This window comes from Prosopis cineraria, unplaced genomic scaffold (genome assembly GCF_029017545.1).
Source record: "Prosopis cineraria cultivar Desert tree isolate PC_DT_omini unplaced genomic scaffold, ASM2901754v1 PC8, whole genome shotgun sequence".
Lineage (NCBI taxonomy): Eukaryota > Viridiplantae > Streptophyta > Magnoliopsida > Fabales > Fabaceae > Prosopis > Prosopis cineraria.
This window is the reverse complement of record NW_026555339.1, coordinates 31,373,078-31,396,560: the sequence shown is the minus strand read 5'-3', so window position 1 is coordinate 31,396,560 and position 23,483 is coordinate 31,373,078.

Genomic DNA, 23,483 nt, shown 5'->3' with positions numbered 1-23,483 from the left:
GCACTTCCTTACCGTTCAAAGCCCTGTAAAGACAGGCACTCACCAAAAGCCCTACATGGCTAGGCACTTCCTTACCGTTCAAAGCGCTGTAAAGACAGGCACTCACCAAAAGCCCTACATGGCTAGGCACTTCCTTACCGTTCAAAGCGCTGTAAAGACAGGCACTCACCAAAAGCCCTACATGGCTAGGCACTTCCTTACCGTTCAAAGCCTGTAAAGACAGGCACTCACCAAAAGCCCTACATGGCTAGGCACTTCCTTACCGTTCAAAGCCCTGTAAAGACAGGCACTCACCAAAAGCCCTACATGGCTAGGCACTTCCTTACCGTTCAAAGCCCTGTAAAGACAGGCACTCACCAAAAGCCCTACATGGCTAGGCACTTCCTTACCGTTCAAAGCGCTGTAAAGACAGGCACTCACCAAAAGCCCTACTTGGCTAGGCACTTCCTTACCGTTCAAAGCCCTGTAAAGACAGGCACTCACCAAAAGCCCTACATGGCTAGGCACTTCCTTACCGTTCAAAGCCCTGTAAAGACAGGCACTCACCAAAAGCCCTACATGGCTAGGCACTTCCTTACCGTTCAAAGCGCTGTAAAGACAGGCACTCACCAAAAGCCCTACATGGCTAGGCACTTCCTTACCGTTCAAAGCCCTGTAAAGACAGGCACTCACCAAAAGCCCTACATGGCTAGGCACTTCCTTACCGTTCAAAGCGCTGTAAAGACAGGCACTCACCAAAAGCCCTACATGGCTAGGCACTTCCTTACCGTTCAAAGCCTGTAAAGACAGGCACTCACCAAAAGCCTACATGGCTAGGCACTTCCTTACCGTTCAAAGCGCTGTAAAGACAGGCACTCACCAAAAGCCCTACATGGCTAGGCACTTCCTTACCGTTCAAAGCCCTGTAAAGACAGGCACTCACCAAAAGCCTACATGGCTAGGCACTTCCTTACCGCTCAAAGCCCTGTAAAGACAGGCACTCACCAAAAGCCCTACATGGCTAGGCACTTCCTTACCGTTCAAAGCGCTGTAAAGACAGGCACTCACCAAAAGTCCTACATGGCTCGGCACTTCCTTACCGTTCAAAGCCCTGTAAAGACAAGCACTCACCAAAAGCCCTACATGGCTAGGCACTTCCTTACCGTTCAAACCCTGTAAAGACAGGCACTCATCAAAAAGCCTACATGGCTAGGCACTTCCTTACCGTTCAAAGCGCTGTAAAGACAGGCACTCACCAAAAGCCTACATGGCTAGGCACTTCCTTACCGTTCAAAGGGCTGTAAAGACAGGCACTCACCAAAAGCCCTACATGGCTAGGCACTTCCTTACCGTTCAAAGCGCTGTAAAGACAGGCACTCACCAAAAGTCCTACACATGGCTCGGCACTTCCTTACCGTTCAAAGCCCTGTAAAGACAGGCACTCACCAAAAGCCCTACATGGCTAGGCACTTCCTTACCGTTCAAACCCCTGTAAAGACAGGCACTCACCAAAAGCCCTACATGGCTAGGCACTTCCTTACCGTTCAAAGCGCTGTAAAGACAGGCACTCACCAAAAGCCTACATGGCTAGGCACTTCCTTACCGTTCAAAGCCTGTAAAGACAGGCACTCACCAAAAGCCCTACATGGCTAGGCACTTCCTTACCGTTCAAAGCCCTAAAGACAGGCACTCACCAAAAGCCCTACATGGCTAGGCACTTCCTTACCGTTCAAAGCCCTGTAAAGACAGGCACTCACCAAAAGCCCTACAGGCCAGGCACTTCCTTACCGTTCAAAGCCTCTAAAGACAGGCACTCACCAAAAGCCCTACATGGCTGGCACTTCCTTACCGTTCAAAGCCCTCTAAAGACAGGCACTCACCAAAAGCCCTACATGGCTAGGCACTTCCTTACCGTTCAAAGCCGTGTAAAGACAGGCACTCACCAAAAGCCCTACATGGCTAGGCACTTCCTTACCGTTCAAAGCCCTGTAAAGACAGGCACTCACCAAAAGCCCTACATGGCTAGGCACTTCCTTACCGCCCAAACCCTGTAAAGACAGGCACTCACCAAAAGCCCTTACATGGCTAGGCACTTCCTTACCGTCCAAAGCCCTGTAAAGACAGGCACTCACCAAAAGCCCTACATGGCTAGGCACTTCCTTACCGTTCAAACCCTGTAAAGACAGGCACTCACCAAAAGCCCTACATGGCTAGGCACTTCCTTACGTTTCAAAGCCTTGTAAGACAGGCACTCACCAAAAGCCCTACATGGCTAGGCACTTCCTTACCGTTCAAAGCCCTGTAAAGACAGGCACTCACCAAAAGCCCTACATGGCTAGGCACTTCCTTACCGTTCAAAGCCTTGTAAAGACAGGCACTCACCAAAAGCCCTACATGGCTAGGCACTTCCTTACCGTTCAAAGCCCTGTAAAGACAGGCACTCACCAAAAGCCCTACATGGCTAGGCACTTCCTTACGGTTCAAAGCCGTGTAAAGACAGGCACTCACCAAAAGCCCTACATGGCTAGGCACTTCCTTACCGTTCAAAGCCCTGTAAAGACAGGCACTCACCAAAAGCCCTACATGGCTAGGCACTTCCTTACCGTTCAAAGCCCTGTAAAGACAGGCACTCACCAAAAGCCCTCTATGGCTAGGCACTTCCTTACCGTTCAAAGCCCTGTAAAGACAGGCACTCACCAAAAGCCCTACATGGCTAGGCACTTCCTTACCGTTCAAAGCCTGTAAAGACAGGCACTCACCAAAAGCCCTACTTGGCTAGGCACTTCCTTACCGTTCAAAGCCTGTAAAGACAGGCACTCACCAAAAGCCCTACATGGCTAGGCACTTCCTTACCGTTCAAAGCCCTGTAAAGACAGGCACTCACCAAAAGCCCTACATGGCTAGGCACTTCCTTACCGTTCAAAACCCTGTAAAGACAGGCACTCACCAAAGCCCTACATGGCTAGGCACTTCCTTACGTTCAAAGCCCTGTAAAGACAGGCACTCACCAAAGCCCTACATGGCTAGGCACTTCCTTACCGTTCAAAGCCTGTAAAGACAGGCACTCACCAAAAGCCCTACATGGCTAGGCACTTCCTTACCGTTCAAAGCGCTGTAAAGACAGGCACTCACCAAAAGCCTACATGGCTAGGCACTTCCTTACCGTTCAAAGCCCTGTAAAGACAGGCACTCACCAAAAGCCCTACATGGCTAGGCACTTCCTTACCGTTCAAAGCCCTGTAAAGACAGGCACTCACCAAAAGCCCTACATGGCTAGGCACTTCCTTACCGTTCAAAGCCCTGTAAAGACAGGCACTCACCAAAAGCCCTACATGGCTAGGCACTTCCTTACCGTTCAAAGCCCTGTAAAGACAGGCACTCACCAAAAGCCCTACATGGCTAGGCACTTCCTTACCGTTCAAAGCCCTGTAAAGACAGGCACTCACCAAAAGCCTACATGGCTAGGCACTTCCTTACCGTTCAAAGCCCTGTAAAGACAGGCACTCACCAAAAGCCCTACATGGCTAGGCACTTCCTTACCGTTCAAAGCCCTGTAAAGACAGGCACTCACCAAAAGCCCTACATGGCTAGGCACTTCCTTACCGTTCAAAGCCCTGTAAAGACAGGCACTCACCAAAAGCCCTACATGGCTAGGCACTTCCTTACCGTTCAAAGCCTTGTAAAGACAGGCACTCACCAAAACCCTACATGGCTAGGCACTTCCTTACCGTTCAAAGCCTTCTAAAGACAGGCACTCACCAAAAGCCCTACATGGCTAGGCACTTCCTTACCGTTCAAAAGCCTGTAAAGACAGGCACTCACCAAAAGCCCTACATGGCTAGGCACTTCCTTACCGTTCAAAGCCTGTAAAGACAGGCACTCACCAAAAGCCCTACATGGCTAGGCACTTACGTTCAAAGCCTGTAAAGACAGGCACTCACCAAAAGCCCTACATGGCTAGGCACTTCCTTACCGTTCAAAGCCTTGTAAAGACAGGCACTCACCAAAAGCCCTACATGGCTAGGCACTTCCTTACCGTTCAAAGCCCTGTAAAGACAGGCACTCACCAAAAGCCCTACATGGCTAGGCACTTCCTTACCGTTCAAAGCCCTGTAAAGACAGCACTCACCAAAAGCCCTACTTGGCTAGGCACTTCCTTACCGTTCAAAGCCTGTAAAGACAGGCACTCACCAAAAGCCCTACATGGCTAGGCACTTCTTCCTTACCGTTCAACCGTGTAAAGACAGGCACTCACCAAAAGCCCTACATGGCTAGGCACTTCCTTACCGTTCAAAGCCGTGTAAAGACAGGCACTCACCAAAAGCCTTACATGGCTAGGCACTTCCTTACCGTTCAAAGCCCTGTAAAGACAGGCACTCACCAAAAGCCTACATGGCTAGGCACTTCCTTACCGTTCAAAGCCTGTAAAGACAGGCACTCACCAAAAGCCCTACATGGCTAGGCACTTCCTTACCGTTCAAAGCCCTGTAAAGACAGGCACTCACCAAAAGCCCTACATGGCTAGGCACTTCCTTACCGTTCAAAGCCTTGTAAAGACAGGCACTCACCAAAAGCCCTACATGGCTAGGCACTTCCTTACCGTTCAAAGCCGTGTAAAGACAGGCACTCACCAAAAGCCCTACATGGCTAGGCACTTCCTTACCGTTCAAAGCCCTTGTAAAGACAGGCACTCACCAAAAGCCCTACATGGCTAGGCACTTCCTTACCGTTCAAAGCCCTGTAAAGACAGGCACTCACCAAAAGCCCTACAGGCTAGGCACTTCCTTACCGTTCAAAGCCTTGTAAAGACAGGCACTCACCAAAAGCCCTACATGGCTAGGCACTTCCTTACCGTTCAAAGCCCTGTAAAGACAGGCACTCACCAAAAGCCCTACATGGCTAGGCACTTCCTTACCGTTCAAAGCCGTGTAAAGACAGGCACTCACCAAAAGCCCTACATGGCTAGGCACTTCCTTACCGTTCAAAGCCCTGTAAAGAGAGGAACTCACCAAAAGCCCTACATGGAGGCACTTCCTTACCGTTCAAAGCCCTGTAAAGACAGGCACTCACCAAAAGCCCTACATGGCTAGGCACTTCTTTACCGTTCAAAGCCTGTAAAGACAGGCACTCACCAAAAGCCCTACATGGCTAGGCACTTCCTTACCGTTCAAAGCCTGTAAAGACAGGCACTCAAAAAAGCCTACATGGCTAGGCACTTCCTTACCGTTCAAAGCCTGTAAAGACAGGCACTCACCAAAAGCCCTACATGGCTAGGCACTTCCTTACCGTTCAAAGCCTTGTAAAGACAGGCACTCACCAAAAGCCCTACATGGCTAGGCACTTCCTTACCGTTCAAAGCCTTGTAAGACAGGCACTCACCAAAAGCCCTACATGGCTAGGCACTTCCTTACCGTTCAAAGCCCTGTAAAGACAGGCACTCACCAAAAGCCCTACATGGCTAGGCACTTCCTTACCGTTCAAAGCCCTGTAAAGAGAGGCACTCACCAAAAGCCCTACATGGCTAGGCACTTCCTTACCGTTCAAAGCCCTGTAAAGACAGGCACTCACCAAAAGCCCTACATGGCTAGGCACTTCCTTACCGTTCAAAGCCTGTAAAGACAGGCACTCACCAAAAGCCCTACATGGCTAGGCACTTCCTTACCGTTCAAAGCCCTGTAAAGACAGGCACTCACCAAAAGCCCTACATGGCTAGGCACTTCCTTACCGTTCAAAGCCCTGTAAAGACAGGCACTCACCAAAAGCCCTACTAGGCACTTCCTTACCTTCCGTTCAAAGCCCTGTAAAGACAGGCACTCACCAAAAGCCCTACATGGCTAGGCACTTCCTTACCGTTCAAAGCCCTGTAAAGACAGGCACTCACCAAAAGCCCTACATGGCTAGGCACTTCCTTACCGTTCAAAGCCCTGTAAAGACAGGCACTCACCAAAAGCCCTACATGGCTAGGCACTTCCTTACCGTTCAAAGCCTTGTAAAGACAGGCACTCACCAAAAGCCCTACATGGCTAGGCACTTCCTTACGTTCAAAGCCTTGTAAGACAGGCACTCACCAAAAGCCCTACATGGCTAGGCACTTCCTTACCGTTCAAAGCCCTGTAAAGACAGGCACTCACCAAAAGCCCTACATGGCTAGGCACTTCCTTACCGTTCAAAGCCCTGTAAAGACAGGCACTCACCAAAAAGCCCTACATGGCTAGGCACTTCCTTACCGTTCAAAGCCCTGTAAAGACAGGCACTCACCAAAAGCCCTACATGGCTAGGCACTTCCTTACCGTTCAAAGCCCTGTAAAGACAGGCACTCACCAAAAGCCCTACATGGCTAGGCACTTCCTACCGTTCAAAGCCCTGTAAAGACAGGCACTCACCAAAAGCCCTACATGGCTAGGCACTTCCTTACCGTTCAAAGCCCTGTAAAGACAGGCACTCACCAAAAAGCCCTACATGGCTAGGCACTTCCTTACCGTTCAAAGCCTGTAAAGACAGGCACTCACCAAAAGCCCTACATGGCTAGGCACTTCCTTACCGTTCAAAGCCCTGTAAAGACAGGCACTCACCAAAAGCCCTACATGGCTAGGGCACTTCCTTACCGTTCAAAGCCCTGTAAAGACAGGCACTCACCAAAAGCCCTACAGCCCTAGGCACTTCCTTACCGTTCAAAGCCCTGTAAAGACAGGCACTCACCAAAAGCCCTACATGGCTAGGCACTTCCTTACCGTTCAAAGCCCTGTAAAGACAGGCACTCACAAAAGCCCTACATGGCTAGGCACTTCCTTACCGTTCAAAGCCCTGTAAAGACAGGCACTCACCAAAAGCCCTACATGGCTAGGCACTTCCTTACCGTTCAAAGCCCTGTAAAGACAGGCACTCACCAAAAAGCCCTACATGGCTAGGCACTTCCTTACCGTTCAAAGCCTGTAAAGACAGGCTCACCAAAGCCCTACATGGCTAGGCACTTCCTTACCGTTCAAAGCCCTGTAAAGACAGCACTCACCAAAGCCCTACATGGCTAGGCACTTCCTTACCGTTCAAAGCCCTGTAAAGACAGGCACTCACCAAAAGCCCTACATTGCTAGGCACTTCCTTACCGTTCAAAGCCTGTAAAGACAGGCACTCACCAAACCCTACATGGCTAGGCACTTCCTTACCGTTCAAAGCCCTGAAAGACAGGCACTCACCAAAAGCCCTACATGGCTAGGCACTTCCTTACCGTTCAAAGCCCTGTAAAGACAGGCACTCACCAAAAGCCCTACATGGCTAGGCACTTCCTTACCCTTCAAAGCCCTGTAAAGACAGGCACTCACCAAAAGCCCTACATGGCTAGGCACTTCCTTACCGTTCAAAGCCTGTAAAGACAGGCACTCACCAAAAGCCCTACATGGCTAGGCACTTCCTTACCGTTCAAAGCCCTGTAAAGACAGGCACTCACCAAAAGCCCTACATGGCTAGGCACTTCCTTACCGTTCAAAGCGCTGTAAAGACAGGCACTCACCAAAGCCCTACATGGCTAGGCACTTCCTTACCGTTCAAAGCCCTGTAAAGACAGGCACTCACCAAAAGCCCTACATGGCTAGGCACTTCCTTACCGCTCAAACCCTGTAAAGACAGGCACTCACCAAAAGCCCTACATGGCTAGGCACTTCCTTACCGTTCAAAGCGCTGTAAAGACAGGCACTCACCAAAAGCCCTACATGGCTAGGCACTTCCTTACCGTTCAAAGCGCTGTAAAGACAGGCACTCACCAAAAGCCCTACATGGCTAGGCACTTCCTTACCGTTCAAAGCCTGTAAAGACAGGCACTCACCAAAAGCCCTACATGCTAGGCACTTCCTTACCGTTCAAAGCGCTGTAAAGACAGGCACTCACCAAAGCCCTACATGGCTAGGCACTTCCTTACCGTTCAAAGCCTGTAAAGACAGGCACTCACAAAAGCCCTACATGGCTAGGCACTTCCTTACCGTTCAAACCCTGTAAAGACAGGCACTCACCAAAAGCCCTACATGGCTAGGCACTTCCTTACCGTTCAAAGCCCTGTAAAGACAGCACTCACCAAAAGCCCTACATGGCTAGGCACTTCCTTACCGTTCAAAGCCCTGTAAAGACAGGCACTCACCAAAAGCCCTACATGGCTAGGCACTTCCTTACCGTTCAAAGCCCTGTAAAGACAGGCACTCACCAAAAGCCTACATGGCTAGGCACTTCCTTACCGTTCAAAGCCCTAAAGACAGGCACTCACCAAAAAGCCCTACATGGCTAGGCACTTCCTTACCGTTCAAAGCGCTGTAAAGACAGGCACTCACCAAAAGCCTACATGGCTAGGCACTTCCTTACCGTTCAAAGCCCTGTAAAGACAGGACTCACCAAAAGCCCTACATGGCTAGGCACTTCCTTACCGTTCAAAGCGCTGTAAACAGGCACTCACCAAAAGCCCTACATGGCTAGGCACTTCCTTACCGTTCAAAGCGCTGTAAAGACAGGCACTCACCAAAAGCCCTACATGGCTAGGCACTTCCTTACCGTTCAAAGCCCTGTAAAGACAGGCACTCACCAAAAGCCCTACATGCTAGGCACTTCCTTACCGTTCAAAGCCCTGTAAAGACAGGCACTCACCAAAAGCCCTACATGGCTAGGCACTTCCTTACCGTTCAAAGCCCTGTAAAGACAGGCACTCACCAAAAGCCCTACATGGCTAGGCACTTCCTTACCGTTCAAAGCCCTGTAAAGACAGGCACTCACCAAAAGCCTACATGGCTAGGCACTTCCTTACCGTTCAAAGCCCTGTAAAGACAGGCACTCACCAAAAGCCCTACATGGCTAGGCACTTCCTTACCGTTCAAAGCCCTGTAAAGACAGGCACTCACCAAAAGCCCTACATGGCTAGGCACTTCCTTACCGTTCAAAGCCCTCTAAAGACAGGCACTCACCAAAAGCCCTACATGGCTAGGCACTTCCTTACCGTTCAAAGCCCTGTAAAGACAGGCACTCACCAAAAGCCCTACATGGCTAGGCACTTCCTTACCGTTCAAAGCGCTGTAAAGACAGGCACTCACCAAAAGCCCTACATGGCTAGGCACTTCCTTACCGTTCAAAGCCCTGTAAAGACAGGCACTCACCAAAAGCCCTACATGGCTAGGCACTTCCTTACCGTTCAAAGCCCTGTAAAGACAGGCACTCACCAAAAGCCCTACATGGCTAGGCACTTCCTTACCGTTCAAAGCCCTGTAAAGACAGGCACTCACCAAAAGCCCTACATGGCTAGGCACTTCCTTACCGCTCAAAGCCTTGTAAGACAGGCACTCACCAAAAGCCCTACATGGCTAGGCACTTCCTTACCGTTCAAAGCCCTGTAAAGACAGGCACTCACCAAAAGCCCTACATGGCTAGGCACTTCCTTACCGTTCAAAGCGCTGTAAAGACAGGCACTCACCAAAAGCCCTACATGGCTAGGCACTTCCTTACCGTTCAAAGCCCTGTAAAGACAGGCACTCACCAAAACCCTACATGGCTAGGCACTTCCTTACCGTTCAAAGCCCTGTAAAGACAGGCACTCACCAAAAGCCCTACATGGCTAGGCACTTCCTTACCGTTCAAAGCCCTGTAAAGACAGGCACTCACCAAAGCCCTACATGGCTAGGCACTTCCTTACCGTTCAAAGCGCTGTAAAGACAGGCACTCACCAAAAGCCCTACATGGCTAGGCACTTCCTTACCGTTCAAAGCCCTGAAAGACAGGCACTCACCAAAAGCCCTACATGGCTAGGCACTTCCTTACCGTTCAAAGCCTTGTAAAGACAGGCACTCACCAAAAGCCCTACATGGCTAGGCACTTCCTTACCGTTCAAAGCCCTGTAAAGACAGGCACTCACCAAAAGCCCTACATGGCTAGGCACTTCCTTACCGTCAAGCCCTTAAAGACAGGCACTCACCAAAACCTTACATGGCTAGGCACTTCCTTACCGTTCAAAGCCCTGTAAGACAGGCACTCACCAAAAGCCCTACATGGCTAGGCACTTCCTTACCGTTCAAAGCCCTGTAAGACAGGCACTCACCAAAAAGCCCTACATGGCTAGGCACTTCCTTACCGTTCAAAGCCCTGTAAAGAAGGCACTCACCAAAAGCCCTACATGGCTCGGCACTTCCTTACGTCAAGGCCTGTAAAGACAGGCACTCACCAAAACCCTACATGGCTAGGCACTTCCTTACCGTTCAAAGCGCTGTAAAGACAGGCACTCACCAAAAGCCCTACATGGCTAGGCACTTCCTTACCGTTCAAAGCCTGTAAAGACAGGCACTCACCAAAAGCCTACATGGCTAGGCACTTCCTTACCGTTCAAAGCCCTGTAAAGACAGGCACTCACCAAAAGCCCTACATGGCTAGGCACTTCCTTACCGTTCAAAGCCTGTAAAGACAGGCACTCACCAAAAGCCCTACATGGCTAGGCACTTCCTTACCTTCAAAGCCCTGTAAAGACAGCACTCACCAAAACCCTACATGGCTCGGCACTTCCTTACCGTTCAAAGCTGTAAAGACAGGCCTCACCAAAAGCCCTACATGGCTAGGCACTTCCTTACCGTTCAAAGCCTGTAAAGACAGGCACTCACCAAAAGCCCTACATGGCTAGGCACTTCCTTACCGTTCAAGCCCTCTAAAGACGGCACTCACCAAAAGCATACACAGCTAGGCACTTCCTTACCGTTCAAAGCCTGTAAAGACAGGCACTCACAAAAGCCCTACATGGCAGGCACTTCCTTACCGTTCAAGCCCTCTAAAGACAGGCACTCACCAAAAGCCCTACATGGCTAGGCACTTCCTTACCGCTAAAACCTGTAAGACAGGCACTCACCAAAAGCCCTACATGGCTAGGCACTTCCTTACCGTTCAAAGCCTGTAAAGACAGGCACTCACAAAAGCCTACTGGCTGGCACTTCCTTACCGTTCAAAGCCTGTAAAGACAGCACTCACAAAAGCCCTACTGGCTAGGCACTTCCTTACCGTTCAAAGCCCTGTAAAGACAGGCACTCACCAAAAGCCCTACACGGCTAGGCACTTCCTTACCGCAAACCTGTAAAGAAGCACTACAAAAGCCCTACATGGCTAGGCACTTCTTACCGTTCAAAGCCTCTAAAGACAGGCCTCACCAAAAGCCTACATGGCTAGGCACTTCCTACCGTTCAAAACCCTGTAAAGACAGGCACTCACCAAAAGCCCTACATGGCTAGGCACTTCCTTACCGTTCAAAGCCTGTAAAGACAGCACTCACCAAAAGCCCTACAGGCTAGGCACTTCCTTACCGTTCAAAGCCTGTAAAGACAGGCACTCACCAAAAGCCCTACATGGCTAGGCACTTCCTTACCGTTCAAAGCCCTGTAAAGACAGGCACTCACAAAAGCATACATGGCTAGGCACTTCCTTACCGTTCAAAGCCCTGTAAAGACAGGCACTCACCAAAAGCCTACATGGCTAGGCACTTCCTTACCGTTCAAAGCCCTGTAAGACAGGCACTCACCAAAAGCCCTACATGGCTAGGCACTTCCTTACCGTTCAAAGCCTGTAAAGACAGGCACTCACAAAAGCCCTACATGGCTAGGCACTTCCTTACCGTTCAAAGCCCTGTAAAGACAGGCACTCACCAAAAGCCCTACATGGCTAGGCACTTCCTTACCGTTCAAAGCCCTCAAAAAGCCCTACATGGCTAGGCACTTCCTTACCGTTCAAAGCGCTGTAAAGACAGGCACTTACCCAAAGCCTACATGGCTCGGCACTTCCTTACCGTTCAAAGGGCTGTAAAGACAGGCACTCACCAAAAGCCCTACATGGCTAGGCACTTCCTTACCGTTCAAAGCGCTGTAAAGACAGGCACTCACCAAAAGCCCTACATGGCTAGGCACTTCCTTACCGTTTCAAAGCCCTGTAAAGACAGGCACTCACCAAAAGCCCTACATGGCCAGGCACTTCCTTACCGTTCAAAGCCCTGTAAAGACAGGCACTCACCAAAAGCCCTACATGGCTAGGCACTTCCTTACCGTTCAAAGCCCTGTAAAGACAGGCACTCACCAAAAGCCCTACATGGCTAGGCACTTCCTTACCGTTCAAAGCCCTGTAAAGACAGGCAGGCACTCACCAAAAGCCCTACATGGCTAGGCACTTCCTTACCGTTCAAAGCCCTGTAAAGACAGGCACTCACCAAAAGCCCTACATGGCTAGGCACTTCCTTACCGTTCAAAGCCCTGTAAAGACAGGCACTCACCAAAAGCCCTACATGGCTAGGCACTTCCTTACCGTTCAAAGGGCTGTAAAGACAGGCACTCACCAAAAGCCCTACATGGCTAGGCACTTCCTTACCGTTCAAAGCCCTGTAAAGACAGGCACTCACCAAAAGCCCTACATGGCTAGGCACTTCCTTACCGTTCAAAGCCCTGTAAAGAGAGGCACTCACCAAAAGCCCTACATGGCTAGGCACTTCCTTACCGTTCAAAGCCCTGTAAAGACAGGCACTCACCAAAAGCCCTACATGGCTAGGCACTTTCTTACCGTTCAAAGCGCCTGTAAAGACAGGCACTCACCAAAAGCCTTACTTGGCTAGGCACTTCCTTACCGTTCAAAGCCCTGTAAAGACAGGCACTCACCAAAAGCCCTACACGGCTAGGCACTTCCTTACCGCTCAAAGCCGTGTAAAGACAGGCACTCACCAAAAGCCCTACATGGCTAGGCACTTCCTTACCGTTCAAAGCCTGTAAAGACAGCCACTCACCAAAAGCCCTACATGGCTAGGCACTTCCTTACCGTTCAAAGCCCTGTAAAGACAGGCACTCACCAAAAGCCCTACATGGCTAGGCACTTCCTTACCGTTCAAAGCGCTGTAAAGACAGGCACTCACCAAAAGCCCTACATGGCTAGGCACTTCCTTACCGTTCAAAGCCCTGTAAGACAGGCACTCACCAAAAGCCCTACTGGCTAGGCACTTCCTTACCGTTCAAAGCGCGCTGTAAAGACAGGCACTCACCAAAAGCCCTACATGGCTAGGCACTTCCTTACCGTTCAAAGCCCTGTAAAGACAGGCACTCACCAAAAGCCCTACACGGCTAGGCACTTCCTTACCGTTCAAAGCCCTGTAAAGACAGGCACTCACAAAAAGCCCTACATGGCTAGGCACTTCCTTACCGTTCAAAGCGCTGTAAAGACAGCCACTCACCAAAAGTCCTACATGGCTCGGCACTTCCTTACCGTTCAAAGCCCTGTAAAGACAAGCACTCACCAAAAGCCCTACATGGCTAGGCACTTCCTTACCGTTCAAACCCTGTAAAGACAGGCACTAATCAAAAAGCCCTACATGGCTAGGCACTTCCTTACCGTTCAAAGCGCTTGTAAAGACAGGCACTGACCCAAAGGCCTACATGGCTCGGCACTTCCTTACCGTTCAAAGGGCTGTAAAAGACAGGCACTCACCAAAAGCCCTACATGGCTAGGCACTTCCTTACCATTCAAAGCGCTGTAAAGACAGCCACTCACCAAAAGTCCTACATGGCTCGGCACTTCCTTATCGTTCAAAGCCCTGTAAAGACAAGCACTCACCAAAAGCCCTACATGGCTAGGCACTTCCTTACCGGCCAAAACCCTGTAAAGACAGGCACTCACCAAAAGCCCTACATGGCTAGGCACTTCCTTACCGTTCAAAGCGCTGTAAAGACAGGCACTCACCCAAAGGCCTACATGGCTCGGCACTTCCTTACCGTTCAAAGGGCTGTAAAGACAGGCACTCACCAAAAGCCCTACATGGCTAGGCACTTCCTTACCGTTCTTCAAAGCACTGTAAAGACAGGCACTCACCAAAAGCCCTACATGGCTAGGCACTTCCTTACCGTTCAAAGCCCTGTAAAGACAGGCACTCACCAAAAGCCCTACAGGGCCAGGCACTTCCTTACCGTTCAAAGCCTGTAAAGACAGGCACTCACCAAAAGCCCTACATGGCTAGGCACTTCCTTACCGTTCAAAGCCCTCTAAAGACAGGCACTCACCAAAAGCCTACATGGCTAGGCACTTCCTTACCGTTCAAAGCCGTGTAAAGACAGGCACTCACCAAAAGCCCTACATGGCTAGGCACTTCCTTACCGTTCAAAGCCCTCTAAAGACAGGCACTCACCAAAAGCCCTACATGGCTAGGCACTTCCTTACCGCCCAAAACCCTGTAAAGACAGGCACTCACCAAAAGCCCTACATGGCTAGGCACTTCCTTACCGTTCAAAGCCCTGTAAAGACAGGCACTCACCAAAAGCCCTACATGGCCAGGCACTTCCTTACCGTTCAAACCCTGTAAAGACAGGCACTCACAAAAAGCCCTACATGGCTAGGCACTTCCTTACCGTTCAAAGCCTTGTGAAGACAGGCACTCACCAAAAGCCCTACATGGCTAGGCACTTCCTTACCGTTCAAAGCCTTCTGAAGACAGGCACTCACCAAAAGCCCTACATGGCTAGGCACTTCCTTACCGTTCAAAGCCTGTGAAGACAGGCACTCACCAAAAGCCCTACATGGCTAGGCATTCCTTACTGTTCAAAGCCGTGTAAGACAGGCACTCACCAAAAGCCTACATGGCTAGGCACTTCCTTACGGTTCAAAGCCGTGTAAAGACAGGCACTCACCAAAAGCCCTACATGGCTAGGCATTTCCTTACTGTTCAAAGCCTTGTAAAGACAGGCACTCACCAAAAGCCTTACATGGCTAGGCACTTCCTTACCGCTCAAAGCCCTGTAAAGAGAGGAACTCACGAAAAGCCCTCTATGACTAGGCACTTCCTTACCGTTCAAAGCCCTGTAAAGAGAGGCACTCACCAAAAGCCCTACTTAGCTAGGCACTTCCTTACCGCTCAAAGCCGTGTAAAGACAGGCACTCACCAAAAGCCCTACATGGCTAGGCACTTCCTTACCGTTCAAAGCCTGTAAAGACAGGCACTCACCAAAAGCCCTACATGGCTAGGCACTTCCTTACGTTCAAAGCCCTGTAAAGACAGGCACTCACCAAAAGCCCTACATGGCTAGGCACTTCCTTACCGTTCAAAGCCCTGTAAAGACAGGCACTCACCAAAAGCCCTACATGGCTAGGCACTTCCTTACCGTTCAAAGCCCTGTAAAGACAGGCACTCACCAAAAGCCCTACATGGCTAGGCACTTCCTTACCGTTCAAAGCCTGTAAAGACAGGCACTCACCAAAAGCCCTACATGGCTAGGCACTTCCTTACCGTTCAAAGCGCTGTAAAGACAGGCACTCACCAAAAGCCCTACATGGCTAGGCACTTCCTTACCGTTCAAAGCCTGTAAAGACAGGCACTCACCAAAAGCCCTACATGGCTAGGCACTTCCTTACCGTTCAAAGCCCTGTAAAGACAGGCACTCACCAAAAGCCCTACATGGCTAGGCACTTCCTTACCGTTCAAAGCCCTGTAAAGACAGGCACTCACCAAAAGCCCTACATGGCTAGGCACTTCCTTACCGTTCAAAGCCCTGTAAAGACAGGCACTCACCAAAAGCCCTACATGGCTAGGCACTTCCTTACCGTTCAAAGCCCTGTAAAGACAGGCACTCACCAAAAGCCCTACATGGCTAGGCACTTCCTTACCGTTCAAAGCCCTGTAAAGACAGGCACTCACCAAAAGCCCTACATGGCTAGGCACTTCCTTACCGTTCAAAGCCCTGTAAAGACAGGCACTCACCAAAAGCCCTACTGGCTAGGCACTTCCTTACCGTTCAAAGCCCTGTAAAGACAGGCACTCACCAAAAGCCCTACATGGCTAGGCACTTCCTTACCGTTCAAAGCCTGTAAAGACAGGCACTCACCAAAAGCCCTACATGGCTAGGCACTTCCTTACCGTTCAAAGCCTTCTAAAGACAGGCACTCACCAAAAGCCCTACATGGCTAGGCACTTCCTTACCGTTCAAAGCCTTGTAAAGACAGGCACTCACCAAAAGCCCTACATGGCTAGGCACTTCCTTACCGTTCAAAGCCCTGTAAAGACAGGCACTCACCAAAAGCCCTACATGGCTAGGCACTTCCTTACCGTTCAAAGCCGTTGTAAGACAGGCACTCACCAAAAGCCCTACATGGCTAGGCACTTCCTTACCGTTCAAAGCCTTGTAAAGACAGGCACTCACCAAAAGCCCTACATGGCTAGGCACTTCCTTACCGTTCAAAGCCTTGTAAAGACAGGCACTCACCAAAAGCCTCTATGGCTAGGCACTTCCTTACCGTTCAAAGCCCTGTAAAGACAGGCACTCACCAAAAGCCCTACATGGCTAGGCACTTCCTTACCGTTCAAAGCCCTGTAAAGAACAGGCACTCACCAAAAGCCCTACATGGCTAGGCACTTACTTCCTTACCGTTCAAAGCCGTGTAAAGACAGGCACTCACCAAAAGCCCTACATGGCTAGGCACTTCCTTACCGTTCAAGCCCTGTAAAGACAGGCACTCACCAAAAGCCCTACATGGCTAGGCACTTCCTTACCGTTCAAAGCCCTGTAAAGAGAGGCACTCACCAAAAGCCCTACATGGCTAGGCACTTCCTTACCGTTCAAAGCCCTGTAAAGACAGGCACTCACCAAAAGCCCTACATGGCTAGGCACTTCCTTACCGTTCAAAGCCCTGTAAAGACAGGCACTCACCAAAAGCCCTACATGGCTAGGCACTTCCTTACGGTTCAAAGCCTTGTAAAGACAGGCACTCACCAAAAGCCCTACATGGCTAGGCACTTCCTTACGGTTCAAAGCCGTGTAAAGACAGGCACTCACCAAAAGCCTTACATGGCTAGGCACTTCCTTACCGCTCAAAGCCCTGTAAAGATAGGAACTCACCAAAAGCCCTACATGGCTAGGCACTTCCTTACCGTTCAAGGCCCTGTAAAGACACGCACTCACCAAAAGCCCTACAGGGCTAGGAACATGCTTATCGTTCAAAGCCTTGTGAAGACAGGCACTCACCAAAAGCCCTACATGGCTAGGCACTTCCTTACGTTCAAAGCCTTGTAAAGACAGGCACTCACCAAAAGCCCTACATGGCTAGGCACTTCCTTACGGTTCAAAGCCGTGTAAAGACAGGCACTCACCAAAAGCCTTACATGGCTAGGAACTTCCTTACCGCTCAAAGCCTGTAAAGAGAGGAACTCACCAAAAGCCGTACATGGCTAGGCACTTCCTTACCGTTCAAGGCCCTGTAAAGACAGGCACTCACCAAAAGCCCTACATGGCTAGGAACATGCTTATCGTTCAAAGCCTTGTGAAGACAGGCAGGCACTCACCAAAAGCCCTACATGGCTAGGTACTTCCTTACGGTTGAAAGCCTTTTAAAGATAGGCACTCACCAAAAGGCCTACATGGCTAGGCACTTCCTTACTGTTCAAAGCCTTGTAAAGACAGGCACTCACCAAAAGCCCTACATGGCTAGGAACATGCTTATCGTTCAAAGCCTTGTGAAGACAGGCACTCACCAAAAGCCCTACATGGCTAGGCACTTCCTTACGGTTCAAAGCCTTTTAAAGAGAGGCACTCACCAAAAGCCCTACATGGCTAGGCACTTCCTTACTGTTCAAAGCCTTGTAAAGACAGGCACTCACCAAAAGCCTACATGGCTAGGCACTTCCTTACCGCTCAAAGCCCTGTAAAGAGAGGAACTCACGAAAAAGCCTCTATGACTAGGCACTTCCTTACCGTTCAAAGCCCTGTAAAGAGAGGCACTCACCAAAAGCCCTACATGGCTAGGCACTTCCTTACCGTTCAAAGCCCTGTAAAGAGGGGCACTCACCAAAAAGCCCTACAGGGCGAGGCACTTCCTTACCGTTCAAAGCCCTGTAAAGACAGGCACTCACCAAAACCCCTACATGGCTAGGCACTTCCTTACCGTTCAAAGCCTTGTGAAGACAGGCACTCACCAAAAGCCCTACATGGCTAGGCACTTCCTTACGGTTCAAAGCCGTGTAAAGACAGGCACTCACCAAAAGCCTACATGGCTAGGCACTTCCTTACCGCTCAAAGCCCTGTAAAGATAGGAACTCACCAAAAGCCCTACATGGCTAGGCACTTCCTTACCGTTCAAGGCCCTGTAAAGACAGGCACTCACCAAAAGCCCTACATGGCTAGGAACATGCTTATCGTTCAAAGCCTTGTGAAGACAGGCACTCACCAAAAGCCCTACATGGCTAGGCACTTCCTTACGGTTCAAAGCCTTTTAAAGACAGGCACTCACCAAAAGCCCTACATGGCTAGGCACTTCCTTACCGTTCAAAGCCGTGTAAAGACAGGCACTCACCAAAAGCCCTACATGGCTAGGCACTTCCTTACCGTTCAAAGCCCTGTAAAGAGAGGCACTCACCAAAAAGCCCTACATGGCTAGGCACTTCCTTACCGTTCAAAGCCCTGTAAAGACAGGCACTCACCAAAAGCCCTACATGGCTAGGCACTTCCTTTTCGTTCAAAGCCCTGTAAAGACAGGCACTCACCAAAAGCCCTACATGGCTAGGCAGGCACTTCCTTACCGTTCAAAGCCCTGTAAAGACAGGCACTCACCAAAAAGCCCTACATGGCTAGGCACTTCCTTACCGTTCAAAGCCCTGTAAAGACAGGCACTCACCAAAAGCCCTACATGGCTAAGGCACTTCCTTACCGTTCAAAGCCCTGTAAAGACAGGCACTCACCAAAAGCCCTACATGGCTAGGCACTTCCTTACCGTTCAAAGCCCTGTAAAGACAGGCACTCACCAAAAGCCCTACATGGCTAGGCACTTCCTTACCGCCCAAAGCCCTGTAAAGTAAAGACAGGCACTCACCAAAAAGCCCTCTATGGCTAGGCACTTCCTTACCGTTCAAAGCCCTGTAAAGACAGGCACTCACCAAAAAGCCCTACATGGCGAGGCACTTCCTTACCGTTCAAAGCCCTGTAAAGACAGGCACTCACCAAAAGCCCTACATGGCTAGGCACTTCCTTACCGGTTCAAAGCCCTGTAAAGACAGGCACTCACCAAAAGCCCTACATAGGAGGCACTTCCTTACCGTTCAAAGCCCTGTAAAGACAGGACTCACCAAAAGCCCTACATGGCTAGGCACTTCCTTACCGTTCAAAGAGCTGTAAAGACAGGCACTCACCAAAAGCCCTACATGGCTAGGCACTTCCTTACCGTTCAAAGCCTGTGTAAAGACATGCACTCACCAAAAGCCCACATGGCTAGGCACTTCCTTACCGTTCAAACTCTGTAAGACAGGCACTCACCAAAAGCCCTACATGGCTAGGCACTTCCTTACCGTTCAAAGCCTTGTAAAGACAGGCACTCACCAAAAGCCCTACATGGCTAGGCACTTCCTTACCGTTCAAAGCCCTGTAAAGACAGGCACTCACCAAAAGCCCTACTGGCTAGGCACTTCCTTACCGTTCAAACCCTGTAAAGACAGGCACTCACCAAAAGCCCTACCTTGCTAGGCACTTCCTTACCTTCAAAGCCCTGTAAAGACAGGCACTCACCAAAAGCCCTACATGGCTAGGCACTTCCTTACCGTTCAAAGCCCTGTAAACACAGGCACTCACCAAAAGCCCTACATGGCTAGGCACTTCCTTACCGTTCAAAGCCCTGTAAAGACAGGCACTCACCAAAAGCCCTACATGGCTAGGCACTTCCTTACCGTTCAAAGCCCTGTAAAGACAGGCACTCACCAAAAGCCCTACACGGCCAGGCACTTCCTTACCGGTCAAAGCCCTGTAAAGACAGGCACTCACTAAAAGCCCTACTTAGCGAGGCACTTCCTTACCGCTCAAAGCCTATAAAGACAGGGACTCACCAAAAAGCCCTACATGGCTAGGCACTTCCTTACCGTTCAAGAGCTGTAAAGACAAGTACTCAGCAAAAGCCCTACATGGCTAGGCACTTCCTTACCGTTCAAAGCGCTGTTGTAAAGACATGCACTCACTAAAAGCCCAACATGGCTAGGCACTTCCTTACCGTTCAAAACTCTGTAAAGACAGGCACTCACCAAAAGCCCTACCTTGCTAGGCACTTCCTTACCGTTCAAAGCGCTGTAAAGACAGGCACTCACCCAAAGCCCTACATGGCTAGGCACTTCCTTACCGTTCAAAGCCCTCTAAAGACAGGCACTCACTGAAAGCCCTAGATGGCTAGGAACTTCCTTACCGTTCAAAAACCTGTAAAGACAGGCACTCACCAAAAGCCCTACCTTGCTAGGCACTTCCTTACCATTCAAAGCCCTCTAAAGACAGGCACTCACCAAAAGCCCTACATGCCTAGGCACTTCCTTACCGTTCAAAGCCCTGTAAACACAGGCACTCACCAAAAGCCCTACATGGCGAGGCACTTCCTTACCGTTCAAAGCCCTGTAACGACAGGCACTCACCAAAAGCCCTACATGGCCAGGCACTTCCTTACCGTTCAAAGCCATCTAAAGACAGGCACGCATCAAAAAGCCCTACATGGCTAGGCACTTCCTTACCGTTCAAAGCGCTGTAAAGACAGGCACTCACCAAAAGCCCTACATGGCTAGGCACTTCCTTACCGCTCAAAGCCCTATAAAGACAGGGACTCACCAAAAAGCCCTACATGGCTAGGCACTTCCTTACCGTTCAAAGCGCTGTAAAGACAGGCACTCAGCAAAAGCCCTACATGGCTAGACACTTCCTTACCGTTCAAAGCGCTGTAAAGACAAGCACTCACCAAAAGCCCAATATGGCTAGGCACTTCCTTACCGTTCAAAACTCTGTAAAGACAGGCACTCACCAAAAGCCCTACCTTGCTAGGCACTTCCTTACCATTCAAAGCGCTGTAAAGACAGGCACTCACCCAAAGCCCTACATGGCTTGGCACTTCCTTACCGTTCAAAGCCCTCTAAAGACAGGCACTCACTGAAAGCCCTACATGGCTAGGAACTTCCTTACCGTTGAAAACCCTGTAAAGACAGGCACTCACCAAAAGCCCTACCTTGCTAGGCACTTCCTTACCGTTCAAAGCCCTCTAAAGACAGGCACTCACCAAAAGCCCTACATGGCTAGGCACTTCCTTACCGTTCAAAGCCCTGTAAAGACAGGCACTCACCAAAAGCCCTACATGGCTAGGCACTTCCTTACCGTTCAAAGCCCTCTAAAGACAGGCACTCACCAAAAGCCCTACTTTGCTGGGCACATCCTTACCGCCCAAAGCCCTGTAAAGAAAGGCACTCACCAAAAGCCCTACATGGCAAGAGACTTCCTTACCGTTCAAAGCGCTGTAAAGACAGGCACTCACCAAAAGCCCTACATGGTTAGGAACTTCCTTACCATTCGAAGCGCTGTAAAGAGAGGCACTCACCAAAAGCCCTACATGGCTAGGCACTTCCTTACCGTTCAAAGCCCTTTAAAGACAGGCACTCACCAAAAGCCCTACATGGCGAGGCACTTCCTTACCGCCCAAAACCCTGTAAAGACAGGCACTCACCAAAAGTATTACACGGCTAGGCACTTCCTTACCGCTCAAAGCCTTGTAAAGACAGGCACTCACCAAAAACCCTACATGGCTAGGCACTTCCTTACCGTTCAAAGCCCTCTAAAGACAGGCACTCACAAAAAGCCCTACATGGTTAGAAACTTCCTTACCGTTCGAAGCGCTGTAAAGACAGGCACTCACCAAAAGCCCTACATGGCTAGGCAATTCCTTACCCTTCAAGCCCTGTAAAGACAGGCACTTACCAAAAACCCTACATGGCGAGGCACTTCCTTACCGTTCAAAGCCCTCTAAAGACAGGCACTCACCAAAAGCCCTACATGGCGAGGCACTTCCTTACCGTCCAAAGCCCTGTAAAGACAGGCCCTCACCAAAAGCCCTACATGGCTAGGCACTTCCTTACCGTTCAACGAGCTGTAAAGACAGGCACTCACCAAAAGCCCTACATGGCCAGGCACTTCCTTACCGTTCAAAGCCATCTAAAGACAGGCACGCATCAAAAAGCCCTACATGGCTAGGCACTTCCTTACTGTTCAAAGCCTTGTAAAGACAGGCACTCACCAAAAGCCCTACATGGCTAGGCACTTCCTTACGGTTCAAAGCCTTTAAAGATAGGCACTCACCAAAAGCCCTACATGGCTAGGCACTTCCTTACGGTTCAAAGCCGTGTAAAGACAGGCACTCACCAAAAGCCTTACATGGCTAGGCACTTCCTTACCGCTCAAAGCCCTGTAAAGAGAGGAACTCACCAAAAGTCGTACATGGCTAGGCACTTCCTTACCGTTCAAGGCCCTGTAAAGACAGGCACTCACCAAAAGCCCTACATGGCTAGGAACATGCTTATCGTTCAAAGCCCTGTGAAGACAGGCACTCACCAAAAGCCCTACATGGCTAGGCACTTCCTTACGGTTCAAAGCCTTTTAAAGATAGGCACTCACCAAAAGCCCTACATGGCTAGGCACTTCCTTACGGTTCAAAGCCGTGTAAAGACAGGCACTCACCAAAAGCCTTACATGGCTAGGCACTTCCTTACCGCTCAAAGCCCTGTAAAGATAGGAACTCACCAAAAGCCCTACATGGCTAGGCACTTCCTTACCGTTCAAGGCCCTGTAAAGACAGGCACTCACCAAAAGCCCTACATGGCTAGGAACATGCTTATCGTTCAAATGCATGTTTTTTCCTAATTGCATCTAATTACAATTAATATGTAACTGTATAGGTTAAGTAAAACTTGGTTACTAAGTGGTTGTACTCACCCGTCAATTCTCAATATTTTCAAGACCTAGCTCATCGGATCTGAATCAGGAAAAACGCACAGAGGCTTAGAATTGTTGAGTAATCCTCTTTATGCCTATTTTTATTGATTTCATGTGTATTTGTTAATGTAATTTCCAACTAAGATTATTTGTCATGATTTATGTACTACTTGCATGATTTTGGATATAACTAGTATATTTTATGCCCTCGGTCAAAGAGTTTTGGTTGTAAACTCGTGGATAAGGTTGAAATACTTGTGCAAGTAGAAACATATGTATTTTGAAAGATTTAGAATGAAATTGATGATTTTGTGTAACATTTTTCCCCCTTAAATGTCCCGTGAAAATTGGGGTTGAGTGGTGATTTTAGGATATAAGTGTTTTTGATTGTGTGTGGTGCATTGCACAGGTTTGTTAGAGTCCATTAAGTGTGGTCGAAGGGTTAGTGTGAGCTGTTGGCACGTGTGGTTGAGTTGGAATACCCCATTTGTAAAATTTTGTGAAGAGTGGTTAAAATAGGCATTGGTGTCCAATTTTTTATAGTAAATGAGTTTGAGTAGAAAATCGATGCCACTAGCTAGAGCTGGGAGAAAGCTCTATGTAGATACCAAAATCACCTCAATCGGACGTCGGACGAAGATTTGGGATGCGTCGAAAGTTCGCTCCCTATGCTATCAAATGACAACAGTGAAGTTATCAAGATTCATCCAATGCACTTCGACGCATGGCATCTAGAAGACAAGCCACGGCACACCTGTTGTAAGCTGCACAACA